The 6,712-nt window shown below is 51.1% G+C and overlaps 1 pseudogene across 1 annotated transcript; it reads left to right on the forward strand.

Annotated features, from left to right (window-relative positions):
* Positions 1-1,300: 1,300 nt before the first annotated feature.
* On the forward strand, positions 1,301-6,053 carry LOC311372744 (vitamin D3 receptor B pseudogene; annotated as a pseudogene). The gene is made up of 3 exons: positions 1,301-1,559; positions 3,716-3,846; positions 5,857-6,053. The product of its transcript is annotated as a vitamin D3 receptor B pseudogene (transcript).
* The last annotated feature ends 659 nt before the right edge of the window (positions 6,054-6,712 follow it).

The raw sequence follows: 6,712 nt of genomic DNA on the forward strand, positions 1-6,712 counted from the left end.
CCTGATTTGTGAGATTGTTAAGATTGTTATCGGTTCTCTCTCTCTCTCGCTCTCTCTCCCTATCCCCACACGCACACGTCTCCAAACGTCTTCTCCTACTACAATGGCTGTGCAAAGAAAGGGAAGAGAAAGAGACTTAGTAGAAAAGGACAGCTGTTTGTTTATGTGTATCCCAGCCTTGTGGTGACATGTCTTTTTCTCTCCCTCACAAGACTCTTAAGTGAAATAGATACATGATCCACAATGTAATCAAATGTAACCTAGATCCAGCGTTTTGGAATGGAACACAAGGCTTTTTTCCACTTGACTCATGTTGCTCCGCTCCCTAGCCCCAGGATAGAAAACACCAGACTTTTTTAGTTCACCTCTCAGTTGTGGACTGTGGACTGTGGACCGGGCTGTCCACCAGCAGACCCAGGAACCTGACGGGGAACACAGAGATGGTGTGTTGTGTTTTCATGTGCTGCTGCTGTTTGCTGCCTCCCACTTTGGAGTGGTGCTTTGACAACAGCGTTTGTGTGATTTGAATACAAAGTGGTGACGGAATCTACAATATTTGCACGTAGTATGTGTGTATGAAGCAAAACAGCACAAACAAGAGTTGTGTTGGAGCCTTTGTGGGGGAAGGTATGAGTTTACGACCAGCCAACGATAATGGTACAAGTCGGAACAGGTCAAATCAATACGGCCCTCAGAAAGAGCTGGAGCAGGGCTGGGTTACATCTGGATCTGAACATAACTTGTACACCATGGCTGAGGTCGCTGGAACACGCAGAGTGCGTTTATTGAGACCTACTGGGGATATACAGAGGTAAATAAAAAACAACACTAGGTAACTCTCACCATGTATATAAATATATGTTCCAGAGATTATCATTTTGCCCGAGTTTTATTGAACTGGGAGCTGGCCCTGGACATGGCCTGATGGTTTATTATTGGAGTGCTGCTCCGTACTTCGTACTTCTCCTACTTTTGAGGAATTTCCAAAAGATTTTCATAACCTGCTCTGTTGTGCAATCGGGATTACAGTTGAAGGGTTCTGTTGACTAGAAACGTCTTTAGTGAAGGAAGCAGAACCACAGGTTCAGCAAACCGCCCCGCGCACGGAATGTCGTTTTTGTTTCTGATCTTATGAAATCTAATCTTGTGATTTATGAAAATGTTCAAAAAATGAAAATGTATAAGAAAACAACAGTCCTGCATCCTCTACTCGGCACATCTCTGTTGAGGTTTCAGCCCACTTGACTAACAACAGACCCTCCTGTGGCCGTTCCACTGCAAACGTTAACCAACAGCACCGATATCCCAGACTAAACACACTCATGCAGTTGAAGGTTTAAGCGTTATCTTCTCCCCCTTTGTAATTTATTTTTCCGCACACGTTTCTCATATCCTTCCTTCCTCCCTCTAGTGATGGAATCCACGGCTGTGAGCACCTCCACTCTGGCCCCTGATGAGTTTGACAGGAATGTGCCGCGCATCTGCGGCGTGTGTGGAGACAAGGCCACGGGCTTCCACTTCAACGCCATGACCTGCGAGGGCTGCAAGGGCTTCTTCAGGTACGCTGGTCTGCAGACTGCAGTGTGCCCCCCCGACGCAAGCAGAGCTGCACGGCCACACAGCAGACCTGCACTCCGTTCAGAGTCATTCTGCCAACGCCTTCTAACTCTATTTTATAAGATAAGATATACTTTATTCATCCCAGCAGAGAAATGTAGGTGTTCCAGCAGCCAGCATACATACACACAACACAACACATGTATACATACATATCCCACCTATACAAAACGTGAGCCACAATACATAGCCTAGGCTAGAAACAGTGGAGTGGATGGTCCATGTGCATATAGCTGTTACTCGTACATAACAGTACAAAACAGGTATGTTATGTTACAGGTATGTTATGTTGATATGTATTTTGAAGCAGGATATATAATCAAACAGTCCAAAGATAATGCCGTAGCCATTGCACACAGCCAGGAGTGAAATTGTTTTGTTGGCCAACTTTCAGTTGCCGGGGGTTGGTAGGGTGAGTTTCCCCCACGTCCAAGTTTTACATTATTGACCGCCCGCCAGAGACTTCTGAAGGTGTAATGTGTGCCTGCGTATCGCTGCTGCGGTGGGGCCGTCAAATCATCACACATCTAAAAGCAGCTTATGTCGTTTGAAAGGGGCTTTATGAAGTTGGGAAGATGTTGATGCAGTCCACAGATTTTCAGGCCCTGAATATCTACACACGTCATGATGAGACGGGATTACACCGCTTATGGTTTATACCTGCTCAGGAAAAGGGCAGCAGTAGAGCCAATCTGTAGAGCCATGGTTTGGTTAATATCTACATGACAGACACAAAGGCCCCTCGTCCGTTTAGTGTACCTGAACACGTGGCCGTCAGTGTTGTAACAATTGCATATGCGTGTTAATCTAGCGCAGGAATGCATATCATGGGCCACGCAACCATAGCAACCCTATTATTGTATCATGGTTTATAATGTCCGATTTATTAGCACATCAAATAGTTGAAAAACATTCAACCGAACCAACATGGCTTCACCTTAGACACTGAATAAATACAAAAACAACGGCTGTGATTCCCACCACATGACGCCTGGTTTCAAACGTCTCTCAAACGTCTTGGAGGACGCGGCCGGTCGTATCCTCCTCGAACGCATCGCAGTCAGTGAGCGACGGCGCCCAGAGACCCAGAGTTCACCCACAGCTCCGTCACCTTTTATACTGCAAACACAAACCTCACCAGCACATAGATTTCAAACTTGTGGACGCCAAATCAAAATCAGTGCTTGGAATATTGTGGCAATATCCCGCGTACTGTAATGGACTCTAACGACGCTAACGAGCACCCCCGTCCGAGGGCGCTGCCAGGGGGTGTAGTCGGGAGGCGTGCACACTACGCCTGCATGCGCACTTCTCCGCAGTGTTGACAGTCAGCAGGATATATATTTTTTTTAAAAAGGGGGATGTTTTATAATCTCCTCACTCGTCCCTCACTTGGCCCTCGTCTTGAACTGTGTGTGTGTGTGTGTGTGTGTGTGTCCAGGGTAAATGATCACACATTACACGTCTCCTTGGCGTCATCTCCACCCTGTGCTTTTTGGCACACGTCCATGTTTGTGCGTTGGGACGGCACTTGGGGGGGGGTTGAAGTGTACGAGTGTTTATCTAGACCGGCCGTGATTACATACTCACACCTGAGGTGTGACGTGGCCCACACACACACACACACACATACACACACTGAGGCCGCAGCTAACGGCCGTCTCTATTGTGGATTCATCGATAGAGTATGCCTTATCTTTTTTGAGTCATAACTAAGTCAAGCAGAAGCGGTGTGCAGTGTAAAGAAAGCCAATCCGTTGCTTCTCGTACCCTGACCCTTGCCCTAATTCCTTATCGTTCCCGTTGCCCTTTTTTTCGTACAGATGTCCGAAAAAACCAAACACGGGCAGAGCCTCACCTGTTTGACTTGCATGCTCTCATATCCAACGGACACACACTATTACACAAGGGTACCGGAGTTTAAAAAAAAAAACACGCGTGTTCCCACGATAAATCAGAGCGGTATTTCGAAGGCTACACGCACACACAAATCAAAGCCGTGATCAACAGAAGATCAACCGGAGGGTGGTGATGTCGATTCAGCGCCGCGAAGAAACCCCACAATCTAACGGCCGTTTTTTCTCCCCCCCCCTTGCAGGCGCAGCATGAAGCGTAAGGCCTCCTTCACCTGCCCCTTCAGCGGCAGCTGCACCATCACCAAGGACAACCGCCGCCACTGCCAGGCCTGCCGCCTGAAGCGCTGCGTGGACATCGGCATGATGAAGGAGTGTGAGTGTGTCACGTAGCGGTGGCCGCCCTTCAGTCCCCTGGGCCGCACACACAGACGCACGCACGCGCACGCACACGCACACGCACTTTCATTCACCTGCATTCAAACAAGCCACTGTTGTTTTGATTCTCGCTCGCTCGCTCTCTCTCTCGCTCTCTCTCGCTCTCTCGCTCTCTCCTCCCTCCCTCCGTGTGTGTGTGTCCTACTTTTGCTCCTCATCCGGCACATAGACGCCGTGCATTACACGTTTTATTCTTTCTTAGCTCAGTTCAGAGTCTCCCTCTTCCCCGCGTTAATCGATCTCTGGCAGGCCGCTGCCATTTGACCGTAGCTTACATAACATAAACCCGGCCTATATTATTATATTATTATGCTTGTTTTACAGCAGCTATGCCCAAACTGAGGTCAGGATCACAGTGGTCCGCTCTGAATGGGATGTTTTAGTCCAAATGTGTCTTGTTTTCGAGTTGGCCGGAGAAAAAAAAACAAAAAAACCTTATATAACGTGAGTGTGGGGCAAGTATCAGTGAGTCTTTGCCACCAGTGGAATGTTTACATGGTCTATTTGAACTGTAGGGCCTCCCTGCGGTGAGTGCAGCCGGAGCGCTCTGTGAAGTTACCAGAAGAACACCTGCTCACAGGGAAAATATCCAGCTCTCCACAACCAAGGCTGTTTGTTCTAATGATCCTTTTGATGGCCGCTGAAGCTTTCTTGCCTTCTCCCGATATCCGGATATTGTCCCGCGAGGTCGGCTGTGAAGCATAGGCCTCCTGGTCCCCTCTTTCAGAGAACGAGTGGGGGGAAGTCATAACCGTGATATACAGTGAACACATCCTCTGCTGTACAGGAGGCCTAATGCACATTGTACTGTGTGTGTGTGTGTGTGTGTGTGTGTGTGCGTGTGCGTGTGCGCGCTAATTCAATAGCTTGAACAACATGGAGGGAACACGGCTGGGACAATGCGTTGCGTTGTTCAGTCTCCATATGGACTCCCTTCCTCCCCCCTCTTCCTCCTCAGAATAACAACCCCCCCCCCCCCCCCCCCTCCCCCCTCCCGCCAGCCCCCCACTCCTCCACAAGCATGGACCCTTTACTAACCCTGGCGGTACGACCACCTCGTCTCCTCTGGAGTTATGATGCATCTTTCTCCTCGGCCTCAGAATAACTTCCTAGTATGAAAAAAACCACCATGAAATCACTTCCTGTAAAGATCCTATAGACATGAATACACGTTTTACTGCAAGTCAATGTGTTTTTTTTTTGTTATATATATTTTTTCCTGCGTCACACTAGGACAACACTTGAGTTTTAATCAAGCCCTCTGTGAATGTGCACGGGCAGAGCGCCACGCTACAACTGCAGCGTCGTTGCATTGATATCCAACACTGCTGCGTACGCACGGCGGGGAATCGAAGCTGGGCCCGGTGCTCACACGCCCCTTAATGCAACGTGAATTTTAAATGCTGTTTCTCCGCCCCATGCTAGTCAATAATCCCTGCAGCCATTTCTTTCAGACATAGAAATCGGCGAGCGATAAGCGATAATTACTATAGCTGCGTGCACCTTTTCCGGCGGAGGTTCCCATGATTGCCATTTCGCCCTCACTGATTCCTTAACTGTTCATTATCATTTATTTTTCTTTACCCTCCTATGTGACCGCGCCTCGCCGCGGCCCATCCACCCCTCACACTCACTCACACTCACTGCGTAGGGGCGCCCGGATCTCCACTCCTGTACTCCTCCTCCTCCTCCCACGCGGTGGAACAGCCACTGGTCCAGTGGGACGTGGAGCAACAAACGTCTGTGTGAAAAGGAACTACACTACCTGCTCACTAACGTCTACCTCTCTCTCTCTCTCTCCACCTCCTCCCTGCTCCACCTTCGTCTCTCTCTCTCTCTCTCTCTCTCTCTCTCTCTCTCTCTCTCTCTCTCTCTCTCTCTCTCTCTCTCTCTCTCTCTCTCTCTCTCTCTCTCTCTCTCTCTCCCTCGCCCCCCCCCCCCCCACCAGTCATCCTGACGGACGAGGAGGTCCAGAGGAAGAAGGACCTCATCCAGCGCCGCAAGGACGAGGAGGCGCAGCGCGAGGCCCAGCGGGAGGCGCGCAAGCCCCGCCTGACGGAGGAGCAGAGCCTGGTCATCTCCACGCTGGTGGAGGCCCACCACAAGACCTTCGACGACTCCTACTCCGACTTCTCCCGCTTCAGGGTGAGCTCCCCCACACTCACCCTCCCGACACTCACCCTCAACACTCACCCCCCCACACTCACCCCCGACACTCACCCCCGACACTCACCCTCTACACTCACCCCCGACACTCACCCCCCACACTCACCCTCTACACTCACCCCCGACACTCACCCCTCGACACTCACCCTCAACACTCACCCCCCAACACTCACCCTCAACACTCACCCCTCGACACTCACCCCCCCACACTCACCCTCGACACTCACCCCCCGACACTCACCCCCCGACACTCACCCTCTACACTCACCCCCCACACTCACCCCCCCACACTCACCCCCCGACACTCACCCCCAACACTCACCCTCAACACTCACCCCCCGATACTCACCCCCGACACTCACCCCCTGACACTCACCCCCCCACACTCACCCTCAACACTCACCCTCAACACTTACCCCCCGACACTCACCCCCAACACTCACCCCCCAACACTCACCCCCGAACACTCACCCCCCACACTCACCCCTCAACACTCACCCCCCGACACTCACCCCCCAACACTCACCCCTCAACACTCACCCCCCGACACTCACCCCCCGACACTCACCCCCAACACTCACCCCCAACACTCACCCTCAACACTCACCCCCCGACACTCACCCCCGACACTCACCCCC

This window comes from Micromesistius poutassou, assembly GCF_964030765.1.
Source record: "Micromesistius poutassou genome assembly, contig: SCAFFOLD_5787, whole genome shotgun sequence".
In the NCBI taxonomy this organism is placed as follows: domain Eukaryota; kingdom Metazoa; phylum Chordata; class Actinopteri; order Gadiformes; family Gadidae; genus Micromesistius; species Micromesistius poutassou.